This window comes from Rhincodon typus, chromosome 17 (assembly GCF_021869965.1).
Source record: "Rhincodon typus isolate 14 chromosome 17, sRhiTyp1.1, whole genome shotgun sequence".
Lineage (NCBI taxonomy): Eukaryota > Metazoa > Chordata > Chondrichthyes > Orectolobiformes > Rhincodontidae > Rhincodon > Rhincodon typus.
Genome location: NC_063348.1, coordinates 59,335,756 through 59,348,786, shown reverse-complemented (window position 1 = coordinate 59,348,786; position 13,031 = coordinate 59,335,756). Strand labels below are relative to the sequence as shown.

The window sequence follows — 13,031 nt, the reverse complement described above, 5'->3', positions numbered from 1 at the left end:
TTACCCCCAACATCCGTTACTTCCTCAATCACCTTTCCTCCATCATGAGGTCAGGGATTTTTTGATGGTAACTACAAGATGTTCAGCACCATTTGCAAATTCTCAAGATGTTTATGCTGTCCATGTTCAAGTCCAGCAAGAGCTGGACAACATTCAGGTTGGGGAGTGTTGACTTACATTTGCGTGACACAGCTGGCAGACAATGACCATCTTCAATTAGACAGTCTCACTGTCTCCTATTGAAACTCAATAGTGTTACCATTGCTGATGGATATCTTTGGGAGTTACCATTGACCAGAACCTGAAATGGATGAACCATATAAATACTGCAGCTACAAGAGCCAGGCAGAAACAGTGAATAATTCACTTCTTGTGACCCCTTGTAGATGTCTACCATCTACAAGGCACAAGTCAAGAGTGTAATGGGTTATTTCCTAGTTGCCTGGATAGGTACAGATGCTAATCAACAAAGTGCACATCCATTGAGTGAATAATTATTTAAATATCTTTTAACTTTAGTCAGATTTAACTTCTTTTTTAATGTTATTTCTGTATAATTGGTTTCCCATTGCTTCATGTATCTGTGAAAGATTTACACCTGAGATTCAGACGGTGATAAGGACTTTTTTGGCTGAACATCTGTACACTGCTCATTGGTGTCGTCTTTCAAACAAGATGCTTGAACTAGACATCCGTCATCTTAGGTGAATTAGAAAATGATCCCATGATACTGTTTAAAAAAGAAAAAGAAAGATTTACTTGTGGCCTGATCTAGGTTTATCTCAAAACCAGTATCTGAAACAACCAGAAGGTCATTGTTATTATTAATGGGAAACATTGTGTGCAATCTGATTCTGCATTACAGCAGTGACTGCACTTCAGAAGTATATCACTGGCTGTAAAGCACTTTGAATTGTCCTGAGATCAGGAGCAACACAATATAAATGATAGTTCCTTCATTCCAGTTCCCAGATACTGTGGACATCAAATAGGATATACATTAAGTCTGAAAATTACTGTGAAATATGTTTCTGTAAAAAAGTGAATGCAGTTGTGTTAAATTCTTCTTGCTGGCATTTTAGTAGAAGTCTAGGCAATTTAAAATGAACTGGTTAATGTCTCCATTAGGTTGGCAGTGAGAAAATTCTTCTGAGGGCATAGAATATGCAATAGTGATATTCTCAGATTCCCAAGCCACATTATTTTATAGTCAGTTATGAAGTATGAATTAATGACTTGAAGTAATATATTTAAACACACCATCTTTCTAACAAAGATATTTATGCAGAAGATACTTAAAACTGCATCCAGTGAGATGTGATTCAAAATGATCAATGCTTTTTTGATGACTTGAAAAGAAATACACTGAATGCATTGACAAAAATTTTTGGGACAACGCATATATTTTGTGGACTTATTTAACCACCGCCTTCACATTTTCTATGCATTAAAAGAAGTGGAAATAGTTTTTACTGTTAAAGTTGCTAACCCTGGTTGAATGTATTGCAGAAGATGTTCTTCACATAACTGCATCTTCCAATCATGCCACTGTGCCCCCATTGGTCACTAGCCATGTCCATCCTTGCATCTTCTCATGCCAATTGGTTAGACTCTTAGCTTTCAAGACAGAGGATTTTTGCCTGTCTGTCTAACAATGATACTCATCTGCAAATGTTTTTAGAAAATGGTGTTCAATGTCAGATAAAAAGATACTGTTTTTACAACTTGATTTCTCTGGAAGGTTAATTCTAGAAGCCATGGCACAATCTAGGAGGTTTCTTATTTCTACTCTTTTCTCTATTTTTCTTACTCCAAAACAGCTGTTGTGTTTTTACAATCTGAAATGTATAAACTGTGTATAGTTCATGTGATGGCATAAACTGGTTAAATGCTTTGGGTGACACACATTTGTTTCTTTAGCATTTAACAAAATATCAGAGCAATTCCTGTCTAAACTTTCTTTGGGTTGCTTCCACTCAAGGATGAATTCCAGAGACTATTACAGAACAATGACCAAATATTTTCATTGCATGGGAATTGTTTGCTTGAGATCTGGAGGTATTGATATAGTGGACAGGGCTCTTGGTATAAGGAGACAGTAAGGACTGCAGATGCTGGAAGCCAAAGTCAATAAACATGGAGTTGGACAAACACAGGAGGTCAGACAGCATCGGCCTGAAATGTTGACTTTCCTGCTCCTCTGATGCTGTCTGACCTGCTGTGTTTGTCCACTTCCACATTTAAAGACTCTTGGTATTTCTGGTTTACCAAACATGGGATTGTTGGTTGTATCAGAAATTCAAAACGTATGGTCAACATGAATTTTATAATGGCTCTGAGATTATTTCCTCTTGATAGGAGCATGCACAGATTTAGAGTAGAGCAGGACATTTGGGCTTTTCTGCCAAATTGTAAGTGTAGGTTTGAATATTGTTGAATAAAAGTCAAATTTATCAAAGTTTTTATTCTTGTACTCATCAGGACAAGTTGCAAGAAACACCTAAGGAGGAAGCAAAATGTATACGTATGAAAGGAGGGTGTTGATTGTTTGGCAAGTGTACTCTGATTGGTGGAGGCATTGACATGGAGAATGCATCAGTTATGATGACTGATAGTTAACAGCCAGGCTTTGTTTAAAATTTAAACCAGAGAGGTTGGCTCTGGTCGGTCAAGGGATTGCCCTGAGAAGTAAACCAGCGAATGACTGTCACCTATTTTGTTAAGTTGAGACAGGTGCAGTGTGTACATATGTCCTTTCTGTCTGTAAAGAACGGGGCCCAGTGTATTTATATATGTACCTTCTAGAATACACAAGTGTACCACACCATGAATCTGGCTAACAATCTTAAATCGGTTGTCAGCGTAATTGTCACATACTCAGGATTAGTTCACAAATGTTGTCCGATTTCATAATCACATCTAATGTTAGATACAGTGTTGAGAAGTTTGCAAGCATGGGTGGCTTGGGTATAGTCAGTACCTTGCTCACTGCAAACTGCTGGAAGTATATGTGGTTTAATATGATTTGCCAACATCTGGGACATGCAGCCTACATATCTGGCATCACAGTGGCAAAGAAATTCATACACCACATTATTCTTTTGTGTGATACAAAGATATGTTTTCAGATTGACAACAACATCCTATTAGTGGTGAACACCACTCATGTTGTTACTGCATAGTAGCAGTGTGAAACAGCCAGTTTCCTCTGTTGCTAAAAACGGAGATATCTTACCTGCCAGGGAAATCTGAGGTAGACTGGCAGGACCAGAGAGTTCATTCATCAGCTTGTGTGATGTACAACAAATTTGATCTGACCAGGGTAATTATTATCCATCAGATTGGCTTTGATGAGCCTGATTTCAGCATCAAGTTTTTATGATGAACAGATGACTTGGTTCCTGTTTAAAGGGCTGCAGAGGAGGCCAATCTGACAGCATGTGGAACTGTAGTGATTCCCAGCGTGTATGCTGACCAGTGAAGGGCAGTTGACGGTATTAGTACTCTGCTTTTAAAACTTTTATAATAGACTTTAGCATTTTCCCTACTACTGAAGTCAGCTTAACTGGTCTATAATTGCCCTTTTCTCTCTATCTCCTTTTTTAAAATAGGGGGATCACATTAACTACACTCCAATTGTAGGAACTTTTCCAGAGTGTAAAAAAATCTTGGAAGATGACCACCAAAGCATCCATTATTTCTAGGGCCAATTCCTTAAGTACTCTTGGATGTAGATTATCAAAGACTTGGGATTTGCCAGCCTTTAACCTCATCAATATCCCCAACACCATTTCTTTACCATTATTATATTCCTTCGGTGCCTCTCTCTCTCTCACTAGACCATGTGTTCCCAAACATTTCTGGGACATTATTTGTGTCCTTCATTGTGAAGACAGAACCAAAATATGCAATTAATTGGTCCCATTTTAAATTTCCATTTCTAACTGTAGGGGTCCTGCATTTGTCTTTACCAGTCTTTTTTCTCTTCCCATATCTGCAGAAGCTTTTACAGTCAGTTTGTATTTTCCCTGCAAGCTTCCACTTGTACTCTCTTTTCCTCCTCTTAATCAATCCCTTTGTCCTCCTTTGCTGAAATCTAAACTGCTCCCAATTCTCAGGTCTGCTGCTTTTTGGCCAATTTATCTGCTCCTTCCTTGGATCTAATACTATCCCTCATTTCCCTTGTTAGCCATGATTATTTTATTTGTGTGCCATGCAGGAATGAACAATTGTCGCAGTTCCTTCATGCACTCTTAAAATATTTGCCATTGCTTATCCAGTATCATCCTTTTAAATAACATTCCCCAGTTTATCATAGTCAGTTCACACCTCACCATTGGAGTTTCCTCTATTTAGATTCAGGACCCTAGTCTCAGAATCAACTATGTCACTATCCATCTTAATGAAGAATTCTATCATATTATGATCACTGTTCCCCAAGGGGCCTCAAAGCTAGATTTGTTAATTATTCCTTTCTCATTAAACAATACCTAGTTAGGTCCTCAAGATATTGATCCAGAAAAGCATCCTGTGCACACTCCAGGAATTTCGCCTTTATATTATTGTTACTGATTTGATTTGCCCAATCAATATGCAGATTAAAGTCACCCAGCTATACCTCTGTTGCTTGTGTCTCTAATTTCATGTTTAATGCCTTCCCCAATATTACCACTATAGTTTTAGGGGTCTATATATGATCGCCATTAATGTCTTCTGTCCCTTGGGGTTTCTAAGCTCTATCCATACAGATTGCACTTCACCAGAGCTAATGTCCTTCTTCTTTATTGTGTTATATCTATTGAACCAGCAATGCTACCCCACCTTCTTTTCCTCTAAATCTTCCTTCTTAAAAAGTGAATACACCTGGTTAGTCAGTTCCCATCCATTGTCAGCTTACAGACATGTCGCTGTAATCCCAACTCTATCATATCCACATATATCTATTTGTGCAATTAATTCATCCACTTTATTGTGAATGCTCTATGCATTAGACACAATTTTATGCCTCCTGAAGAAGGGTCACTGGACCCGCCTTGCTGACTCTGCTTTCTCTCCACAGATGCTGCAAGAATTGCTGAGTTTCTCCAGCAATCTGGTTTTGTTTCAGACCTTAAGTTTTGTCTGCTGAAGTTTTTTAGTCCTGTTCACATTATTAAGCACTGAGGCAAAGAATTTTAGCCAATTACTTTTCTTATTTCAATTCTGTCTTTTGTTTTTGCCATTATTTCCCTCTCAGCTGTTTCCTTGTATAAGTTCCAATCGCCCTGCCACTTCAAATCCTCCCTGACCAAACATATCATCTACATGTGTAGAAGGTTCAATCTCATTCCACTGAAGACACATTTCTCATGGAACCCAACAAAGATGTTTATGACAGCTGGGCGTAGTCAGGTTCCTAATGCCAACTTAGACACACATGGTGTTGTTGAAACTGAACAAAACTGTGTGAGTTGCTCAGTTCATATATTTAATGAAAACTGCTTCAAACAAGGGTGGTGGATCTACATCACCATGAATTGTTGCTGCAGTTAAGCTGTGGATGGCTTTGTACATTGGTGAATTGGGAACAGTGTCAAATGAGTATATGGAGGCTGTGTTGTTATCAATATAAAAATCCTGCATGGATTTTGCAAATTTGAAGAAGTCCTTCACCATGTAAGTGAAAAACTTGCTCAAAACCGGTTATAACAGTTCACCCAAACCTTTGACTAGTTCATGTTGTGCAGAACCAGTCATAAATAAGATTGGTCATAAAGGAAGAATTTGCACTACATAAATTCTGTATATATTCACTTCTCCCACACACTAATGAACATCTAAGAAACCTTCTGAAGTGTAACCATTGTACTTTGCTCACATACAACAAACCCCCAGAAACATTCAACAGACCTGGTTATCTGCTTTAGGAGATTTAGATTATATCATCTGTTTTTAATTCTTCATAAGAATAATAATTGACCTATTAAAATCATTAACTGTTTTGTTTGGCTAAATAAAAGGAATTACTTCCAGTGGTAGGTAGGTCATTATCCAGAGGATATAGACTGAAGATAATTGGCACATCAGCCAGAGGTGAGATGGGGAGAAATATTGCTACCCAATAAGTCGTCATAATCTGGAAGGATTCAGCCCCTTGATCCTTTCCAACATTCAATGAGATCATGGCTGATTTCTGGCCTATCTCCATAGACCTGCCATTGGTCCATATCCCTTAATAACAAAACTTTATCTCTCAGATTTACAAATAACAACTGATCCAACATCAACTACTATTTGTGGAAGAGAATTCCAAACCTCTACCACCCTTTGTGTGTAGAAGCGCTTCCTAATATTTCTCCTGAATGGTCTGGCCCTAATTCTCAGACTATGCCCCTCGTTCCAGAATCCCCAATCAGTGGAAATAATTTTTCTGCCACTGTCTCAATGGATGAAGGGAGCAGATTCACTTATAACTTTCAAAGAGAATTGGAGAGTTACTTGAGGGACGAAAAAGCAAACGAAAGGGGCTATGAGGAAGGGCAACAGAAGTCAGACTAATTGAATAATATTACCAGAGATGGACCAAAAGAGCCTCCTGTTGTACTGTATCATGAACCTATGACACAGATGTTGAATCTCACTTGGAGCTAAGCAAGAAATATGGCCTCCATTTAAATTTCTACCATTAAAAACAATACCTTGCAATAATGCAACAGTCCTTCAATACTGCACTGCAGTCTCATGTCCTCGAATTTGTCCAGAGTTAAATCCACTACTATCTGACTCTGGGTTACAGTGCCACCAATTGAACCAAGCTAGTACTTACCATATGGTAATAATACTAAGTTTTATATCAGCACTCTGGGAAAACCTACACAGTCGCTTCATGTTATTCCTCCTGTGTCCTACTGCACCCAACCTTGACAGTTTGGAGCCGCCACAGGATGACAAACCTACCTGCAGAAGCTTTGGCTTGTTGTCTGGGTTCTTGAGAGGTTTTCACTGGCAATTTCGCTTCAGGCTTGAACATATTCCACACCATCCAAATGGCTGCTGATCTGTGTCAAATACCCTTTCACAGTTTTTGCTGACTTTCCCATCACAGTACAAATAGCACTTTTGTTCAGCTCAGTAAGGACAGCGCAAAACTACATAAGGCACCTATTAGCATCTGAAAAAGTGTGTATGAAATCAAGCACATGATGTCTTTGTGCAGTCATCATGACCTGCCTTTAAATTGAAGAGAAAGCTAGGGATACTGGTGAGTCCAGCCACAGCTTTACCTTTCTTTTGCTGTTTTGTCTAGGGCTGTTGGTTATTCCTGGCCTTAAAGACATGGGCTTACACTGCATATTTAAGGAGTTGTTTTACTGGCTACACAAGCAGCACAAATTGGACATTTACCAAATCTCAGTTCTGAACAAGTCACTGGACTCAAAACATTAACTCTGTTTCACTCTGCACTGATGCTACCAGACCTATTGAAGTTTCTCCAGCACTTTTTTTGGTCAAATTTTGTTTGATGCTGTGAAGCACTTTGGATACTAAAGGAGGCAAATATTTGCAAATGTCTGCTATTGTTAGATGAATCTAACCTTCAACCTCTTATTATAACATCTGAAAGCACAAGCCCATTAACGTCCTACCCTTCCACTCTGCTTCACTTGGAAGACATCAGTTGGTCTTCAATTTCTGGGAGCAATGCCCTGGGTGATTATGGAGCAGTGTTGTATTAAAGTTCCCATCTGTACTTGGTTGGGGCTTTTGTATAAAGGCTGTGACTTGCTAATGCAGAAAATCTTCTTTTAAAAACTTGTCCATTGTAAGATAGCCATAGCCCTACTTACTATAGAGCTGCTCTCTCATGGGAGAGACAAAGAGACAACTGGTGGTGGCTTAATCTAAAGATCATCTTCCCTCAGTTGAGAATGACAGAGTCCTTCATGGTAACCTCAGCCAGTGCAGAGATTGAACCTACAGCGTTATGCTACTCTGCAAGTGACCCCAATCATCAATTGTTAGGCATTTTGGGTCCAGTGTTTCTTAAATAGACTACCATACCTTTTCTTGCAAAATTGATAGATTTTCTCAGGAAGCCAGGATATAAGTTGTTGATTTGGGCTGGTCTAGAACAATATTTAAGAGTGGAATTTTTATTCTTATTGAGTTTGTGAATTTGAGGGTCAGATTTAGTAAAATGAAGCAACAGTGACATATAGTGGTGATTACAAGTAATTCACAATGATTTAATTCAACAATTAGGATTACTCACTGAGCATAATATGATGTAATCCTTTCAACAATTATTAACCTGAGCACATGAACAAAAGAATTACTGATGTGTTGGAAAAAAAGATGCGTACATTTATATAATGCTTCTCTCAATCTTGATACATCCTAAAGTGCTTTACAGTGAATTAATTCTTCTCAAATTATTGCTTTCAGTACCAGGGGAATAAGAAGTCAGTGCGGGCACATACCATCAAACATATGGAGCAAACACTGAATGTGGTCAAAAAGCAGTGGAGCTGAGGGAGTGATAGGTCTCACTGGCTAGTCACTAGGCTGGGGGGGCTTGAGGGCCACATGGGTGAGACTGGTGGTGTTCCACAGTGGGGCAGTCCAGTGATGGCAGTGAAACCTAATGCCCTCTGTCCTTTTAGGGAATGTCTGTTATGAAATGCATGCACTGTCCAACTCTGGCAAAGAAGGTATCAGTGACCTGAGAGATTCAGTAGTGTGCAGTCATTCGCAAATTCCCACTAAGTTCCAAAGCTGATCTTTTGGAAGTTGTCTGAATTGAATACTTCCAAAGACCCACTGACTGTGATGACAACCAGTTGGGCTTGGCAATCAGTGCTGTGAGATGCAAGGTCTTTGCTGATGAGAATGCAGGTGTCTGTGATTGTCTGTCTAGAGAAACGCAGTCACTAACACCCACTGCGTCTCTGCCATCTCCAGGTAATTTTGATTCAAACAGTACATTCTGAGAGTTGATGGTTTAGAGTCATAGAAATGTACTGCATGGGAACAGACCCTTTGGTCCAACTTGTCCAGGCCGACCAGATATCCTAGATAAATCTAGTCCCATTTGCCAGCATTTCCTATTCATATACCCATCCAAATGCCTTTTAAATGTTGTAATTGTACCCACCACCACCACTTCCTCTGGTAGCTCGTTCCATACACGCATCACCCTCTGCTCGAAAAAGTTGCCTCTTAGTTTCCTTTTAAATCTTTCTCCTTTCACATTAAACCCATGCCTCCAGTCTTGAACTCCCCCACCCTAGTGGAAAAGATCATGTCTATTTACCCTATCTATGCTCCTCATGATTTTATAAACCTGTATAAGGTTGCCCCTCAGCCTCCAATGCTCCAGGGAAAATAGCCCCAGCCTATTCAGGCTCTCCCTATAGCTCAAACCCTCCAATGCTGGCATCATCCTTGTAAATCTTTTCTGAGCCCTTTCAAGTTTCACAACATTCTTCCTAAATCAGGGAGACCAGAACTGCACACTGTATTCCAAAAGTGGCCTAACCAATGTCCTGCACAGCTGCAACATGACCTCCCAACTCCTATACTCAATGCACTGACCAAAAAAGGCAAGCGTACCATACGCCTTCTTCACTATCCTATCTACCTGCGGTTCCACTTTCAAGGAACTATGAACTGCACTTTGAGGTTTCTTTGTTCAGCAACACCCCCCCAGAACCTTACCACTAAGTGTCTAAGTCCTGCCCTGATTTGCCTTTCCAAAATTCAGCACCTCACATTTATCTAAATTAAATTTCATCTGCCACTTCTCAGCCCATTGGCCCAACTGATCGAGGTCCCATTGTACTCTGAGAACTTTCTTTGCTGTCTACCACATCACCAATTTTGGTGTCATCTGCAAACTTACTAACCATAACTGCTATGTTCACATCCAAATTGTTTTATATAAATCACAAAAAGCACTGGACCCAGCACCAATTCTTGTGGCACATTGCTGGTCACAGGCCTCCAGTCTGAAAAGCGACCCTCCACCGCTGCCCTTCTGTCTTTTATCTTCGAGCCAGTTCTGTATCCACATGGCTGGTTCACCCTGCATTCCACATGATCTAACCTTGCTAACCAGTCTACCATTGACTTTGGTAAGACCATAAGATGTAGAAATAAAGGTTGGCCATTCAGCCCATCGAGTCTCCTTGACTATTCAATGAGTTTGTGGTTGATCTGATATTTATCAACTTCAACTTTCTGCCTTTTCTCCATAACCCTCAATTCACTTACTGATTAAAAATCTTTCTGTCTCAGCCTTGAATACACTTAATGACTCAGCCTTAAAAGCCACTGCAGTAAAGAATTCCACATAATCCTACCCTCTGAAAGAAGAAATTCCTCCTCATCTCTGTCTTAAATGTTCAATCCCTTATTCTGAAATTATTCCCTCTGGTCCTAGGCTCTCATAGAAGGGGAAACAACCTCTCTACATCTACCTTGTCATGTCCCCTACGAATCTTGTATGTTTCAACAAAGTCACCTCTCATTCTTCTAAAGTCCGATTGTGTAAACGCCCGGCCTACTCAACTTCTCGTCATAAGACAGTCCCTCCATACCTGGTATCAACTTAGTGAACTTTCTCTGGACTGCCTCCAATATCCTCAGATAAAGGGCCCAAACTGTTCATAATATTCTAGGTGTGGCCTGCCTAGTGCCTTGTATAATTTTAGCTAGACCTCCCCATCTTCTACTCCATTCCCTTTGAAATAAAGGCCAACATTCCATTTGCCTTCCCTACTACCTGCTGAACTTGGATGCTAGTTTTTTGAGATTCATGGATAAGGACTCCCAAATCTCTTTGCTCTATGGCTTTCTACCATTTCTTACTCTTCTTAAGCAAAACTAATAGTATGCTGGCCTTCATAGTGAGAGAATTTGAGTATAGGAGTAAGAATGTCTTGCTGCAGTTATACAGGGCTTTGGTGAGGCCACACCTTGAGCATTGTATGCAGTTTTGGTCTCCTAGTCTGCGGAAGGACATTCTTGCTATTGAGGGAGTCTAGTGAAGGTTCACCAGACTGATTCCAGGGATGGCAGGACTGACATATTAGGAAAGACTGGATTGACTAGGCTTGTACTCACTCAAATTTAGAAGAATGGGTGGGAGGGGGGAATCTCATAGAAACATGTAAAATCCTGATGGGACTGGTCAGGCTAGATGTGGGAAGAATGTTCCTGATGTTGGGGAAGTCCCGAACTAGGGGTCGTAGTCTAAGAATAAGGCGTAAGCCATTCAGGACTGAGATGAGGAAGAATTTCTTCACTGAGTTGTGAACCTGTGGAATTCTCTCCCACAGGAAGCTGTTGGGGCCAGTTTGTTTGATATATTCAAGAGGGAGCTGGATGTGGCCCTTGTGGATAAAAGGATGGAGGGGAACGGGAGAAACGGGAGTGGGATACTGAGATTGAATGATCTGCTGAAATGGCTAAATGTCCTTCTCCTGCACTTATTTTCTATACTGTTTCTTCCCCTCCCTCCTCCTGCTGCTTGGGGTCCACCCTTCCTGCATAGACCATTGCCCCCCCATCGCCCATGGGCCCAAAATCTGCCAGTGGTGCCCCAATGCTAGCTGCAGCCTTGCTCCTTAACCTTCTGTCCTCACAATGCTGGGCATATGGTGGCAGCTGTGGGGGGTATTTTTTGATCTATTAACCACTATCAGTAAATCACCTGTGTTTTCCAATTGATTACTTTATATGTGAAGCCCATTCGGGACAATGCAGACCAAAGATGGAGAGAGGGAGGGGCAAGCCCCTGAAACCTAGGTGACCCTTTAGATAGTCCATGCTTCCCTGGAATGAGCCCTTGACAAGATTTTTAACTCATTTGATTGGTCTCAGTCAGGAGGTTGGGGAGTGTCTAAATAACATGCCAACTGGCTTAGTTTTTGACTCCATTCCTGACTTTGGGGATAGGGTCCAAAAAACCCTCCCCCTGCAATTGCACAGCCCTCAAAGAGGAATGTTCTTTCTGTTGTAAATCACTTGGAGATAGCAAGAACTGCAGGTGCTAGAGTCAGGGACAACAGTGTGGAGATGGAGGAACACAGCAGGCCAGCCAGCATCAGGGGAACACCTAGCACCATCCCACCTACCTTTCCCCGGCCCAACCCCTCCTCCCTCTATTTATCTCCCAGCTCTCCCCACTTCTGAAGAAGGGTCCTGAACCGAAACGCCAACTTTCCTGCTCCTCTGATGCTGCCTGGCCTGTTGGGTTCCTCTAGCTCCACACTCTTGTTTCCTTTTGTTAGAGTCGTCCTAACCACGGAAGTGGAACATAAGAACTTTTAGATTTGAAAGATCTCCACCCTTTTCACTTCCTCGTTCTGTGTTCTTCCAACTTTGGCCTTTGTATATGTCCCCCTCCCTTTTCTCCACCTTTCATTGGGCCCAGGGTAACCTCGCCTGGAAACTGTGGAATCTCTCAGCCTCCAGCTCTCCTGCAATGTGCCACTCCTTAAAACCGATCATTCTCAATTACAATTCCAAGTGTTTCCTTCCTTGGCGATGTGCCAATATTTTCCGGCTGGTTACGTTGTCGGAAAACAGTCTGGGGCTGTTTCCTCTTTCAATTCAAGCCTCACTTTTTTGTCTTGGGCTGTAAAAGAATTGTCCAGTGAATTGAAGGTGTTTAGCTTCCTGGTTGCAAAAGCTTGGCGAATGAAATCAGCTCACTGTGAAGCTAGTGCTGTTTAAACACCCTTCCTGTTCGAGCTGCCTTACTCAGGTACACGAAAAACGTAAATGTTTGGACCTGAAAGATCTCCACCGTTTTTCACTTCCTCATCAGTCGTCATTGCCGGATCCTGATCTCTCCCTTGTACATTCCTTTGTCTCAATGTGTAACTGGTTCTCTCCCTCTATCTCTATCATGTGTGTGCAGACAAATACAGACATAGAGGATGACACAGAGGAAATTCCCTAAAATCAACACTCAAACCTCACCTCTCATTCGCCCTCAACGTCCAACCACCCCGCCATCAACGAAACCTTTCTGATTGACATTCCCC

General features: G+C 41.0%; 1 long non-coding RNA gene across 1 annotated transcript; it reads right to left on the bottom strand.

Moving 5' to 3' along the window:
- Nucleotides 1–519: 519 nt before the first annotated feature.
- On the bottom strand, nucleotides 520–13,021 carry LOC125485235. Its single transcript, XR_007263971.1, has 2 exons — nucleotides 12,967–13,021; nucleotides 520–730 (listed from the first exon to the last, which is right to left on the bottom strand). It is a non-coding gene; the product is annotated as an uncharacterized LOC125485235 (long non-coding RNA).
- Between the last annotated feature and the right edge of the window lie 10 nt (nucleotides 13,022–13,031).